The sequence below is a fragment of the Mytilus galloprovincialis genome, chromosome 12, assembly GCF_965363235.1.
Source record: "Mytilus galloprovincialis chromosome 12, xbMytGall1.hap1.1, whole genome shotgun sequence".
Classification (NCBI taxonomy): domain Eukaryota; kingdom Metazoa; phylum Mollusca; class Bivalvia; order Mytilida; family Mytilidae; genus Mytilus; species Mytilus galloprovincialis.
In genome coordinates, this window is record NC_134849.1 from 56,003,557 (window position 1) to 56,020,533 (window position 16,977).

Sequence of the window (16,977 nt, forward strand, 5' to 3'; positions counted from 1 at the left end):
TGCACCTGAAATGTGAGGCCAACATCGGCCCTCACCGGACCTTCTCATTTTTTCTTCAGGACTTTTAAATAATTTTCTTTTGAATACTGGATAGGGAAAAAGAGGGGGTATACAAATTTATTTTGTGGCACAGTTTATAATATAATTACATACAAATCTCTAATGATTGTTATCCAACAAATTATAGAATTGTGCGTTCAGCTATTATCTAGATCCGCACGAAATTTATATAATAAGATACATTTAACAGGGACGGATCCAGAACGTCTGTGTCTAAGGCGGAGGGGGTTCAGATTTATATATTTGTATAGAGATGTATATATGCAAGTTTTGGTAGTAATAGTTATGGTGTGTGTGTGAGGGGAGGGGGGTTCAGATCAAAGAATGTTTCTATAATTCTATATCTTTTAGCTTTTACCATTTCACGTTTTCTTTATCCTTTGAGTTCTATTATATTTGTCCTGAACATGCATGAACTATTTGCCACTGGAATCAGGCAACAAAAACACAATCAACGTTTTTTTATTATGTTTCATCATTTTTTTTAATTATGTTTGCTATAGGTTTGGTCCCGCTCCTTATCTTTGTTTTGTTTGTTATTCTCTCTATAAACCCAATTCCTGTTCTGATAAATGGTGACTCATACATAGCACATATATTTACTTTACTGTGTAAGGAGTATCTAATTAATATTACATGAAAATTGAAGTATTGTTGTTAATTAAATTAAAAGATAACTTGTAATTTCACAGAACAGCTGAAACTCACCTGAAACAGATAAGAGAAGTCAACATCACTACAGGCTGTGAAATCTATTTTAAAGATGAAATCTACATCAGAAAAGAGTTTGAATGGAAGAAAGTATGGATGTACAGTTTTAATCAATTAAGGTGAGATTTATATAGATGTATGTTTCATGCAAATATTCTTAAGTGCAAAATTTTCTTTGAAACTCTGTGCAGTAGACTATTAACACAGTAGCAACAAATTTTGTTTCATAGAATATTTACTAAAATACAAATTGAAGCCCCTCTAAATACAAATAAGCAGCAATGCCCTGTCAAGCATGAATCAGACATTATAGGAAAATAAACAAGTTTTAATAAAAAATAAAAAATAATATGGACACATAATATACAAAGTTACTCTTTGGCAAGATATTGTGCTGACCCTGTACTTCAATTGTCTTTGGGACAAGAAACATTATATACCATGATACGTATTTACAGCAACTTTCAAAAATTCAGTTTGAATTTGGCATAGTGTCAAAAAGTAGATATGTTAGCTCTGATTAACCTTCACTGTTACTTCTACAAATTTTATGGATAGAAAAATGGTTCTGCTAAATAAGTTTTTTGTCTGGATATTTTGTTAAATTTATGTGTAGTGCAATGCAATTAGCAAATGTACTCATTGACAGAATTATTATAAATATGTACATGTATAACATTTATTTTTAGCACATTGACAGATATGACCATATGAATTTGTCTGCTATCTGCATATAAAAACAAAAAGATGTGGTAGAATGGTGAATGAGACAACTCTCCACCAGACAAAAATTGACATAGAAATTATAATTTATTGTCTTTATTTCATCATATGCCCTTCAACAATGAGCAAAACCCATACCACATAGTCAGCTATAAAAGGCCAAATATGACAAATGTAAAATAATTAAAACATGAAAACTAACATCCTGATTTAAGTAAACAACAATGAATGAAACACACAAATGGTATACAGCAACATATTTTAGATACATGTATTTGTTTTTAACTACTGAGAGTAATGCACAAGATACAGTGTTGTTGAAGTCTGTTTCACTAACGATTTTAAATTTTTAAACTATATATTTGTTTAAAAGCAAACTTTTGTTTCTTTTTTGTGAAGTCACATTAGCCAACTCAGAGGAAAAGGAGTGATTTGACTTTACAGTTGAAGCTTGAACAATGAATACAAAAGACATTCAAATTATTGTTAAAAGTATATTTCATTCAAATTTTTTCAGATTTTGAAAATTTGACATACATAGTTTCTTTAACCAAGAAAAAACATTTCATTAACATCCATGCTTACAGTATAGTTAACAGTTACATGGGTGCAGTCCTAACCTGTACAGCAAGTTAACTTGATAACCAGTCATTTGGACTGGTCAAAGTTAACCTGTGACCGGATTTAGGACTGCTCTGACCAGTCCTAGGACCAAAATCTTGTTAACTTGAAAAGCGTACTTGGTCCTAGGACTGTTTTTATGTCTGCCAAAAAGTTAACTTCGAAACAGGTCTGCTATTGATATAAGTTAACTTCGAACCAGTCCTGCCGTAAAGTTAACATAAGTTAACTTCGAGACCAGTCCTGCCACAAAGTTAACATAAGTTAACTTTTGATTTGACAAATCCGATCGAAACCAGACCTGTTCCCAAGTTAACTTTAGACTGGTCTGCTCAACACTAAGTTAACTTGTAACCAGGACCGTTCTACATCGATTTTTTAATATCTTTGTTTCGTAGTATAAACATCGAAAATAAAGTGAAACTAATACTTCCGTTATATAAACAGGATTTAATACAACTATTTGAAAATAAAGTACGCATAAAACGTTGCTTGTTACACAAATTTATCTGTGATCTGCCAATCTATAAATTAAAAAACGATCTTGGTTATGTTCCAGACCGTATGAGTGTTTGGACCGTACGCGTACGGTCTGGACCGTATGCGTACTTTTTCAAAATACGCATACGGTCGGACCGTACGCGTACGGTCTGACTGATATTAAGAAGTTGGTCAATTTTATTAGATACAAATGTATATGACAGATCAACATGACTTTTATCTTTAATTAATATAAAAAGTTCAACAGCATTTGACATAAAAACTTATTATTTTAACTATTTAAAAAGATCACGCTTATTTAATCTGTTAATCTCCTGTATTTTGCAGGCCGGTAATTCATTAATTGCAGCTCAGTATGCTCATTGAAATTGAAGTTATCGGAAGTAAACATAATGTGGGAGGACAATTGTTTTAGAATATTTATGAACTTTACAAAAGAAATGCATACGCAAAGGAACACGCATTAACAAAACATGTAAATGTAAAAATACGACGTTCTTATTAGAAGCAAGTGTCACCTTCGGCCAGAGTAACAAAATAGAATTCACGGATATACAATTAAGCAAATATTTAATTTCAATTGTTCGCTTATTCACTTTATCATCGGCCATCTATTTTGTAATAATAACAATTTGTATAACTAAAAATAAAGATTTTGATAAATGTTTGTTTAAATTTAACCCATATGATCCCAAAACGTATGATCAGCTGGACCATACGCGTATACTCATACGGTCCGACCGTACGCGTATGGTCGGACCGTACGAGTATACGTATACGGTCCGGACCGTACGCGTACGGTCCAAATACTCATATGGTCTGGAACAGTTACAATGATAACGGGCACTGAATATATATTCCAATACCTATCAAATTCAACCATATTTGCACTATATTTATATCTATGAAAGGACGTATTTTAGAGGAAAGCATCATTTTAACACATGACCACATATTTTTGTTTGCATAAATATAGGGTGCCAGCATGTCCTCCTTTTATTCAAAATATTGATGCGTAAAAAAAATTAGTTAGGTTGTGATACCTCATGCTGACTTGTACAACAAAATTATTTGACCGCGTTGACCAAAACTGTGCACTTTTATTTATAAATCTATATACCTGCATAGTAAATCAGCCATATTTTTTCAAATTTTTGTTCGCATAAATTTAGGGTGCCAGCATGTCCTCCTTTTATTCAAAATATTGATACGTAACAAAATTTCAGTAGTTTTGATACCTTTTGCTGACTTGTGCAACAAAATTTTTTGACCGTGTTGACCAAAACTGACCATGTGTGCATTTTCTTTTATAAATCTATATACCCGCATAGTAAATCAGCCATATTTTTTCAAATTTTTGTTTGCATAAATTTAGGGTGCCAGCATGTCCTCCTTTTATTCAAAATTTTGATACGTAACAAAATTTCAGTAGTTTTGATACCTCATATTGACTTGTACAACAAAATTATTTGACTGCATCAACTAAAACTGACCATATGTGCACTTCAATTTGTAAATCTATATACCAGCATAGTAAATCAGCCATATTTGTTAAGTCAGGATTCAATGTATATTACAATGGACAGCAATATTGCTATACAATAACAACAATTTTTTGTTTGCATAAATTAGGGTGCCAGCATATGTCCTCCTTTTATTAAAAATATTGATATGTGACAAAATTTCAGTAGTTTGAATATCTCTTGCTGACTTGTGCAACAAAATTATCTGACCCTGTTGACCAAAACTGATCATGTGAGCACTTTTATTCATAAATCTATATACCAGCATACTAACATGTATGACTAAATCAGCAATTTTTTTCAAATTTTTGTTTGCATAAATTTAGGGTGTCTTCATGTTCTTCTTTTATTCAAAATTTTGATATGTAACAAAATTTCAGTAGTTTTGATACCTCATGCTGACTTGTACAACACAATTATTTGACTGCATTAACTAAAACTGACAATTTGTGCACTTTAATTTCTAAATCTATATACCAGCATAGTTATTCAGCCAGATTTTTTATGTCAGGATTCAATGTATAATACAATGGATTGCAATATTGTAATACAATAACAACAAATTTTTGTTCGCATAAATTAAGGGTGACAGCATGTCATCCTTTTATTCAAAATATAAATACTTTACAAAATTACAGTAGTTTTTATACCTCATGCTGACTTGTCCAACAAAATTATTAGACCGCATCAACTTAAACTGACCATATGTGCACTTTAATTTGTAAATCTATATACCCGCATAGTAAATCAGCCATATTTTTTATGTCAGGATTCAATGTATAATACAATGGACAGCAATATTGCAATACAATAACAACAAATTTTTGTTCGCATAAATTTAGGGTGCCAGCATGTCCTCCTTTAATTCAAAATATTGATACGTAACAAAATTTCAGTAGTTTTGATACCTAATGCTGACCATGTTGACATGTACAACAAAATTATTTGACCGCATCAACTAAAACTGACCATATGTAAACTTTAATTTGTAAAGTTATATACCTGTATAGTAAATCAGCCATATATTTTGTGTTAGGATTCAATGTACAATACAATGGACAGCAATATTGCAATACAATAACAACAAATTTGTGTTCACATACATTTAGGGTGCTAGAATGTCCTCCTTTTATTCAAAATATTGATACATATCAAAATTACAGTGTTTTGATACCTCATGCTGACTTGTACAACAAAATATTTTGAGTGCTTCCACCAAAACTGACCATATGTGCAATTAAATTTGTAAATCTATATACCATATATAACTGCATAGTAATTCAGCCATATTTTTTATGCCAGGATTCAATGTATAATACAATGGATTGCAATATTGCAATACAATAACAACAAATTTTTGTTACGCATAATTTTAGGGTGCCAGCATATCCTCCTTATATTCAAAATATTGATACGTAACAAAATTTCAACAGTTTTGATACCTCATGCTGACTTGTACAATGAAATAATTTGACCGCATTGACCAAGACCAAAACTGACCATATGTGTTCTCTAATTTGTAAATCTATGTACCAGCATAGTAATTCAGCCATATTTTTTATGTCTGGATTCAATGTATATTGGATTGCAATATTGCAATAACAACAAATTTTTGTTTTGCATAAATTTAGATTGCCAGCATGTCCTCCTTATATTCAAAATATTGATACGTAACAAAATTTCAATAGTTTTAATACCTCATGCTAACTTGTACAATAAAATAATTTGACCGCATTGACCAAGACCAAAACTGACCATATGTGTACTCTAATTTGTAAATCTATATACCAGCATAGTAAATCAACCATATTTTTTTATGTCAGGATTCAATGTATAATACAATGGACAGTAATATTAATATTGCAATATAATAACAACAAATTTTTGTTCGCATTAATTTTGGATGTCAGCATGTCCTCCTTTTATTCAAAATATTGATACGTAACAAAATTTCAGTAGATTTGATACCTCATCATGCTCATGCTGACTTTATACAACAAAATTATTTGACTGCATCGACCAAAAACTGACCTGCATATGTGCACTTTAATTTAAAAATCTATATATATCCGCACAGTAAATCAGCCATATTTTGATGTCTGGATTCAATGTATAAAATAAATGACCCCTGTTGGGATGGCGCCTAATTATGTCTTCTCCTGGCACTCCTGTGAACATGTTAGTAGGACGGCAAATGTAAGCAATAAGGAAAAAAAATAATGCAATTTTTTCCACGCATACATTGAGAATGTCAGCGTTTCATCTCTGTATTCATAATATTGAACAGTCACTAGGGTGTGTAAAACGAAACTATTAGGCCGCCTCATCCAAGTACATGTACAATGTACCAACACTGACATGTCTGAATTCATTTGTGCTTTTTAATAAAAAATGTATTTGAGGTTCTCTTCTGGTAATAGTATACTGTTAATCTATTATGTCGGTTGATTGATTTTGTTTGTGGTTAAACGTCAAGTGACAACTATTTCATTCATGTGCACAAATCTCTCGACAAATCTGACGGATTTGACGAGATTGTTGGTAGTTTTACCACATCGTACATATCCGGACACTGTACAATTTTCGTTAGAATATTCTGCGGAAAAAGAATAGTAAATCCAATCCAAACAAGAAGAATAACAATGAAATATCCATGCATGTATAAATGCGTAAAGTAAAAATTATGAAGGGACAGGTAAAAAAACGGGGAACGTAACGTCGACAAAGATGATGATATCCCATGATATACGAATGTTGTTCCGATGCGTTGGACAACCCTAATTTCTAATTAAAAAAATATGATAGCACTTTGTAATTGACTACTGTTTATAAGAATATATAAAATAAAAAAAAAAGAAAGAATTGTGTTGTTATGAATAATGTCTAACTAGTAAAGTATAGCGAGTAAAGAAATTTGCTATCAGAGGCCTTCTTGGGAAGAACAATGCGAATGTTGTATATACATATTTTAATAAAGCTCAAGTCTGATATGGAAGGTCGCAAAAACGATAACATTTCATAAGCAGACATGTCCCCAGGTCTGGTCAATAGCAGACTTGTCCACAGGTCTGGTCAGAAGCAGACCTGTCCACAGGTCTGGTCAGAAGCAGACCTGTCCTCAGGACTGGTCAAAAGCAGACTTGTCCACAGGTCTGGTATGGAACAGACCCGTCGATAGGTCTGCAGCAGTCATAAAAAAGCGGACCGTAGGTCTGGTCCACCGTAGACGAAGTTAACGTGCTGGTCTGCTTAAAAATTCTCAAGTTAACTTAAAAAGCAGTCAACAAGTTAACTCTAAGTTAACTTTTGTCAAGGTTAGGACCGCACCCATCTGTAAGTCTCTACTATGTATGGTTAAGAAGTTATATTACAATACATAATTTTTTAACATTAGAAGGGACAACAATCATAATAAATGGAACTGCACCGGGTCGAAAAAAAATGTCCTGCTACGACATATCGCAATTAACAATTTAATGAAAATAGTAGCATTCACAATCAAAAGCAAACAAATAAAACATGACCTTGTACTTTGGCCTTGACCTACTTTTTTGGTGGACCCAGGATAAAAGAAATCTTTGGTTAATTTCACCTCTAGTTTATAGGCTAATTTACATTTCCCTTATGTCAAATCTATAAAGGGAAACAATTCTCATATGGAATCTCTAGATACATTTGTATCTTTCGTCAAAATTATTCTAAAGATCCTGATGATGAATGGAGCAAATTGGAGAAGTAATTTTGTTTTTATCCCTTACGGTAGCAATGGACTAGAAAACAAAAGAAAATAGTTTTCGGGGAGATAACACTTACAAAGAAATGTGTTCCTTTGAGCGGTGTCAGTTTTAATTTTCTGCATATACTTAAAACGGAATTATTTAATTTTTGGCAATTTTGATAAGTGTTGATAGAAGTAACGAGGATTATTATTTTACTTGGTCGCCTAATCATTGTTATGGTATTATCATTTCAAACATGAATTGATATCCTTTATTCACAAGAAGGCTAATATAGATATTAAAAGATGTGGTATGAGTGCCATGAGACAATGAGACGACCCTCCATCCAAGTCACAATTAAAAAAGAAAGTCTGCCTTTTACCAAGAGCCTTGGCTCACACCTAACAGCAAGCTATACAATGCACCAACAATGACTAGTGACAATTCAGACAAGAAAACTAACAGTCTAGTCTATATAAAAAGAAACGAGAAACGAGGAACACTTATGGACAGGTCCAAACAAATGCAGCAGGTTTAAACGTGTAAACTGACTTTCACCTTTACCTGAAACAACATTGTAATATCAAAACATAGAAAGACACACTATAAATAAGTAATTGTATTGGCTTAAATCCATCAGAAGACTTATTAACAAAAACAAGCCAACATTTATACACTGAACGAATGAATCTAGTCTATGATGCAGTGTAAATGCAAAATAAGTAAAACGGACGGATTAGATGTAAAACAAATATGAGTTTGACTGTCCCTCTGGTATCTTTCGTCCCTCTTTTAACATGCAATTAAAGATGCTTATCCTGGTACATTTGATAACTATGTATACAATTCATTGATGGTGTACACTAATCATGAAGTAAGTTGTGTTGTATGGTAGAGCTGCACAAAGTTTTGCAATAGCTGCAATATCGTTCCGACAATGTTTATATATATAATCTTTTATTTAATAAATTTTCCTTTTATTACGGAATGTTCTACATTAACTCTTCTTGCACGAACCTTTTCATTGACAATTTTGCGTGATCGCGGATTACTGCATTTTGATCGCGTAGCAGCTTTCCAGTATATGATGTTGCAATAGGATGTTCAGATGGATATATATGGTATCGGCAAGTTAGTAACAATCACGATGACACAGTATTATCTCGTGTGGACTGATCGCATCCATATTAAAATGAATTGGGCTGGAAAGTTCTTTCTACATTAAATGAAAGTGTTCAAAATAACAACATCAGTCTCTGCATTTCCATTTGTCTTTTTTTAACGAAATTAATGAAAGACCTTAATTTTTTAGAATGTGTTGTTGTTATCGTTGGTGGGACTAACCGCTCAGAAACAAACATTAGTTTTCTCTGAAACCCAAATATATATAGTTTTCCTTGTATCAATACTATTTTGAAAAGCAAATATATTATATAGAATAAATATAAGCATTACTGCACATCATATTTCAGATATTTTCGATATAGCTTTAACAACATTTAGCATGCCACAAAACAAGGTTCAACCAACCATTGTTTTCTTAAAATGTCCTGTACCAAATCAGGAAATAGCCATTGTTATCTTATAGTTCGTTTCTGTGTGTGTTACATTTTAATGTTGTGTTTCTTTTGTGTCGATGTTCTCCTCTTATATTTGATACGTTTCCCTCAGTTTTAGTTTGTAACCCGGATCTGCCTTTTACTCAATTGATTTATGAGTTTCGAACAATGGTATACTACTGTTGCCTTTATTTAATGGAATATATCAGACACTTGTTACGGAATCAAACAGTCCTTGCTTGGATGCGATCAGTGAAGCAGACCTTTCATCAAAGCTATATATCGAGAGCACAGGTTATACTTATATTTCAACACGAATTTGATAACGGGAACAAAGCGATCTATGTGACTTCGACATATTAAGTATTATAGGATTAAACACATTTTTTCTAGAGGTTATTGATGTGTAAACCGGGGCGGTTAACTCACAAACTGAATAAAAGTCCGAAGGACTTTTATGTCAAGTTTGTGAGTTAGAGACCTCTAGAAAAAATGTGTTTAATCCTTATAATTCTTCAACCAAACATACGCGATTATTAATTTACATTATTACTTTGATGGCTACTATATGTACCATCAAAAGCACAACGGCATGTTGTAACTAAGGAGTACGCCGCCATCTTGACTTTCTAAAATAAACTCAAATGTTCGATAAATGCAACAGAATCTAAAATGAACTAGCACCTACCTCAAAAAGTTAATTTTAATTAGATACTATGCGTATTGGAAGCGCACAAGTAACGAAATAATCTTCCGTCTGAAAGTTTTCAATCGTATGACGTCGTGTTTTGCCATGACGTAAATTCGCAAAATCATTCGTGAAATTTCCAGGAAATTTATTTAAATTATATTTTTTATACATTTTCGAAGCTTTAGTGCATTTATTTTATTTCTTTTTTTTTGGTTATATATGCATTAGAATAGAAACAACTGTTATGCAATTGTTTTAAAATCTCAACTTGCTGAAAATCTCAGTATCCCTGCCAAAATGTGTATCGCGCATGAATAGATTACAAAAGTAGTTTCGGAAACATGGTTTATCGAAGTGTAAACCAATAGAAAAAGTCTACTTGACCAATCCAATTCAAGTATTTATAGATATGCAAATGATATAAGAATTATTAGCTTATAAAGGTAACGTTCGTCTAAATGTGGCATTTGATTATTAATTATTTATTAGTTCATACTAAAAATAATCTTATTTTTTTCATAATATTGATGATTTTATTTAAATAGTCGATCTTTCTAACCTCATACCTGTCATATTTGTTTAGTTTTTTTTTATTTCTCATTCTGGATATACAGTGACAATAGTAAATAGTTATCAAAGGTACCAGGATTATAAAAATCACAACAGTAATTATAATCGGAACGATATTGAACGTATTGTAGAACTATGTACAGTTATTTCCCTTTGACGAAATTTATTTCAGGATTAATGTTAATCATAAATAAAATTGAATCCACATCTTCATTGATATTACTTGCATTAATATTTTAAATACTAGTTGAATTTAACTTCACCTTTTTTATTATAGATTATATAAATTGTTGAATTGAAGTAAAACTCCATCTAGTGTATTCAAAATTCATACAATACAATCGAGTAAAAGGGTAGAGTTAATTAAACATAACAAACATTTACAATTTACCTCACTACTTATATTTGGTTTCGGTATCGGTTGCGGTTTCGGTATCGGCTTACGGTGAACATGTCTAATAAAGCAGTAAATTCCCTCTCAAAGTCCAACTGAAAATATGAGTTCGGCGTTATGACGTCAATGCAAGGCGTCAAAGAAAAAAAATATAATAGCCTTTCAAGACGTCATGATTATGTGGACTAATAGTATCTATGAAAAATAAAATTGTATTTCAACACAAAACTATTAATACACAATTAAAATTCCGATAGACTTATTTACTGATAAAAAAGAAGATGTGGTATGATTGCCAATGACACAACACTCCACAAGAAACCAAATGACACAGAATCGAAGTTAACAACTATGGGTCACAGTACGGCCTTCAACAATGAACAAATTCCATACAGGATAGTCAGCTATACAAGGCCCCGAAATGACAATATAAAACTATTCAACCGCAAAAACTAATGGCCTTTTTAATATACAAAAATTGAACGGAAAAACAAATATATAATACAGAAACAAACGACTGCCACTGAATTACAGGCTCTTGACTTGGGACAGGTACATACATACAGAATATGGCGGGGTTGAACATGTTAGTGGGATCCTAACCTTCGCCCTAACCTTGGACAGTGGTGTAGCAGTACAACATTAGAACGAACTAAAAAAATCAGTTGAAAAGGCTTAACGCATCAGATGGTTAAAAATACAAATACTACAAATACATGTAGACGTGATCGGGTACTTATTCATTACATCAATCATAAGACACTAAGTACAGAGTACTCGCAGTTTGTGACAGCTAGTCCAAAGACACTAGCAACTAAAAAAAAAGATCAGGCATCTAGGACTAGTAGTTTACTTTCAAATTCTAAAGTAATATGATACACTGAATGACATTTGAATAATTATTGTTTTCTTTGTAATAAGACACACCAATAACCAATCACGGCATGATGTGACAGTTTGCGATTTGACTAATTTTTTTTTCTCATTGTTTTATATTTTCGCAAAGGGCGAAGAAGGTTTACTCTAATTACACGTTAAATTAATGTATGTGAAATACATTTGACGCCATCTTTTTTATTTGTATCTGATCAAAACAGATTTAATGATAGCATACTTCAAAGTTTATAATTCAATTTGTCTATATTAAACCAATAAAAAAGTACCACCCTTGACACGCAAAATATGTTTGAACCAAGAAAAAACACGTGAACATCTGCCCCCTCCCCACAATCGACATAGTAATATCCATGTTTAATCTCATTTATATATACATACATTACACTATTTTCGACCCGTATTTCTGAAAGATCTGCGAGTGTGTTAAATAATTATTCTGTGTTAGTGTGTTGTCTTCCTATTGACATATTCAACAATAGTGTTTTGAAGAATTATCACCGCCGTCTACGTTTGACATACCAGTTTTAATTAAATGACTATATTGACCTGAACGATTTACATATCTAATAATTGTACGTGCATCCAGTCACTGGATTTCCCGAAAAGACTTTAACATGAACGGAGGCATCTTTACATTGTTCTTATAAACTTGATATAATTATTTCCTTATTGTGTATTTTCTAATTTTCTCGTACCCAAAATAACATCTGAATTGATTGTTTTCTTTGTAGTCAGGAATAACTTCCATTTTTTTAGATAGCAACAACTTATATACCATGAAGTTTAAACATGTGATTTGTGTATTTTGCTTTGTTCTAATTGTTCTCTGTTTCTAAGAAAGGCAAACAAGGTAATGCGTACTCACAAGTTCATAGTGAAATATTTTGTTATTAGTACAACAAGCGTACTGTCGTAGGAATATGAGATTTGTTTTTTCTTTCGGCGAAATATTAAGATTAAAGATTTACACTTAAATTACCAAAAGCACCAATTAAAATGTTATAAAACAAATTTATCAAATCATCATACATATTCTACACATAACACAGATGAAAGTGGAATTAGAGATAATCAATACGTGAATACAGTCATATGCTGATATGGTTGATGAGGTTGTTTTCGCCGATCAAAAAACACACACTCTTATGAGAAGATTAAGAGTATCGAGCATCTTTGACATGGTTCTCTCTTTTAGTCACTCACTCTTATTGCAGGAAAAATTCAAAGGAACAGTAATCATTTGATTCAGCAAGTCGAAATTATCGTAACATAAACGAAAGGGATACATCTAACGACACAATAATTTCTGATTACAAACAGTTAGATGATATAAGTGATGAAGAGAGAAAAATGAAAGCTTATGATCAGTTGCACGTTACACGTATTGTAGAACCTGACCCGAGTAATGACCAGCCCAAAACTTCTTTTTCCAGAGAAGTATATAGCAACTATGAACTTATCGAAGACTCGATAAATGTAAATAAAAATACAGTTACTTCGGAATACGAACAATTAGATAAAGCCAACAAAGATACAAAGATGACAGCACATGATCAATTACATGTTGTTAAACCTGATCTAACTAACTGCTCCTCTAAGACAATGGTTTCAAAAGAAGAATATCTTAAACATGAACCAATCGAAGAAAATACTGCAATGAAGAAGAATAAAGATACTTTGGAATACGAACAATAAAAAATAACGACACAGATAAAAGCGTGAACGTTTATGATCAGTTGAACATATAAAAACCCTTGACCAGACGAACAAGCACTCTTAAGAAGTTCATTAAAAGAAGATCATAGCAATGTGACATTTGATTCATTACTAATACTAATGGATAAATAAACATGCAATGCGTAATCATGTTTCATGTCATCGTCAATTAAACAATATTCACACATTATTTAATCCTAATTTCAATATTAGTTAAAAAGACAAAGAGATCAGTTAATTTGAGCAATGCATTAAAAAAGAATTAAATGAATTAAAAGGTAAATGTATAAAATTGCTGGAAGCTCTCGTCATTGCTTTTTTTCATTTTCCTTCATATTTCCAGACATTTTACCGACAATTTTTAAGTACCAACAATACTTCTCGACTGCTGTCTTTAACATTTGACTTGAAATCTTGTCCTGCAAATTGTCTGAAAAGTAATAAAATATTGCCGTTTAAATGTATGTGTGTAATAAAGTGAACAATTAACGACAACACCGCGGTATGACTTTGTTTTTTTCAAAATATCAGGATAATACAGGTATTCGGTTCGACACAATAAACGTCTTAGACCCTAAAAATATCACAAGGACTCCATTTAACAGATGTATTTGTTATAATGTTGTGAAATACAACAGTAACACACTCGAATTAAAGATGTAGGGTATATCGCCGTTATCATTTTGTATAAAAGATATCGACAAATTTTAATAACTGTTTTAATCTTTTTACAAAAACACGACATTTTGCCAAAAGGGAACAATTAACAACATGAACACGCACTGGATTAAATGAACAGACCCCTAGTTGGAAACAGGAACATGCAGAATGTGATCAGGTTAAACATAGTTGTGGTTTTTTTAACACTACCCCTAATCTTGGCCAGCATTTAACGAAACGGTAAAACACATTGAAAAAGAACGGACATAATTGATCTACAAGATACACACAAAGATAACTTAATCTGTCACTTTGTTTAGGGATCTATGAGTAAATCCAATTGATGAGAGCTAGTTTGAATCATATTTTCAAATAACAAATATACCATTTGTTTTTTCCAAATATTATTAAAAAACTACACTTCAAATGGATAGTGTAAGCATTTGCTAAGATGTTGGAGTTATAAAATGTTAAACAATTTCCACAAATATGTTTTTGTTTACTGCATAATCACATGATGCAACAAAAGATATGTGTCTTTACCCTATTTGCCTTTAACCTTTTAAAATATTTACATTCCACGTTTGCTACCTATGTGATAATAAACTGACTGTCAATACATACGTAACGTTTCCGATATAATTATTTCCTGATGGTTTACTTTAAGATGATATGGTACACTGACTGACATTTGGTTATTGATTGTGTTCTTAAGTAAAAAAATTCTTATTTTAGATACTTGACAATGAAAATAATAGCAGACAGAACTTTGTTGATTGCAAAACTGTCTTCTTTTGTTTTTCCCATTGTTTTGTACGTTTCCATTCGACATAACAGTTGTGAAGTGTCCATCTGCATCTTACTGACAACCCGATAAAACTGAAAAAGGAACAAACTGAAGTTAGAAATTTACATAAGAAATTGTATACCTTAATTTAAAATAATTTCCTAAATGTCTTAGCAACCAAATGCAGTAAATTAAAATCAGTATTGTTTGTACAATAATCCAGTTATTCTTTACCACTCAATCAACCGACACTTCTCTAGAACAACTTCATCTAAACGAAAATAAACGGACTAACATGGATATTCCGAATGAGGATTTCGACTATATCTGATAACGGGATGCATTAAATGAAATGTATATTTACTATTTAGTATTTAAACTTTATGATACCAAAAACTGCACAAATAAGTTAAACAAAATCTTCCTTTACGAAACTAAATCAAATCACGTATTGTTTACTTCACGTAAAATATGACATTTATTATGTTTAAAAGTTTTTGTTTGTAATCATTCATCCTTTAAAAACTTCCTCTTCAATTTTTAACGGGGCTTTGAATGAAGTTACTGTTTTCAATTTATTTTCTTTCCTTGTCGTTTACTGTTTCTAACATACATGTATCTAATATGTGAATGATAGGAGGAAATAAGTGTTTCAGTGCTTTCAGAGTTAAAGTAATTCCCGATTGATATACATCTTCGATCTGTAAATAAGCTGATAAAACGATTTATTTAAATGGAATTGAACACTATTATCTAAGGTAAACTTATATTTGTATAAAATATTATGAGTCTTCATTTATTTTTGTACTTGATTTTCATATGATGAAAACGTAATATTTCAATCAGTTTTATTAAAGTCTGGATCTCGGATGTCATTGTTACTGTGCGTATTGCATTGGCTAGAGGTATAGGGGAGAGTTGAGATCTCACAAAATATGTTTTAACACACCCCCCCCCCCTCGCATTTTTGCTTCTGTCCTAAGTCAGGAGCCCCTGATCTTCGTTTGTCTTAATTATGACGTCCATTGTCACTAAACTGTTAAATATTATTGTTAGGAACAGAAAATGCACACCTTCATGTGTAGGATTTTCTCCCTGTGTTGAGGACCATTTGGCTGCCATCGGCTGTTTTCTGCTCTTAAGTCGAGTTGTTGTCTCTTGAACATATTCCCCATTTCCACTCTTAATTTTATTGACTATTTTTACAGTCAGAACAGACAAATCAACGTCCGTACATAAACAATGTTATATTTTTCCCTGTAAAAGTCTGAATTGTTTAGTTGCAATGTTGTGTATTCAGTTTATGCAGATTCTTTCCGTCATTAGTTTTAAGTACACAACGTTATAGTTTTTAAAAAAAAAACAGGTCTTTTTGATGTGCTTATTTCTTGACAGTTGGCTACAATGTTAGACATATTTTGATAAATAATAACAGAAAGAATAGTTAACTGACAGTTAGTCATAAAGCAATACCTGAATGAAACAGTGACCCTTACATGCCTTAGTGACACAAAAGTGGTTGTTTGGTATCTAGTATTGAATAGCTGCTGACAAGATTTTTTTTATTGCAATGTGATACGAATTTGTTTAGGCAATACGTATGTAACGTTGGTACATTCAAGCAACACATACCGTTCAATACCAATATACAAATTTTAGAAATAAAAATACACATATGCTATCCTCATGTTCATGATTTTTGTTTTGTTTATCTTGAAAGATTTTACCTTCCCAATGTTATTTTCTGGGAGTTTTAGACTTTCTCAGTAAAAATTTATCAAATTGGTTCTCTGACACGGCTTAATTACGCTGTCTACGAAAAAATGTATAATGTACAAAGGTTAT

General features: G+C 31.8%; 1 protein-coding gene across 2 annotated transcripts in view; it reads left to right on the plus strand.

The window, feature by feature from the left end:
- The first annotated feature begins 758 nt into the window (after positions 1 to 758).
- The window catches only part of LOC143055557 (interferon-gamma-inducible GTPase 10-like), a 67,144-nt gene continuing 50,925 nt past the window's right edge, over positions 759 to 16,977 (plus strand). For both annotated transcript variants that reach the window (XM_076228711.1, XM_076228712.1), the window contains exon 1: positions 759 to 890. The gene's annotated coding sequence lies outside the window, so the exon portion shown is untranslated. The remainder of the gene's footprint in view (positions 891 to 16,977) is intronic.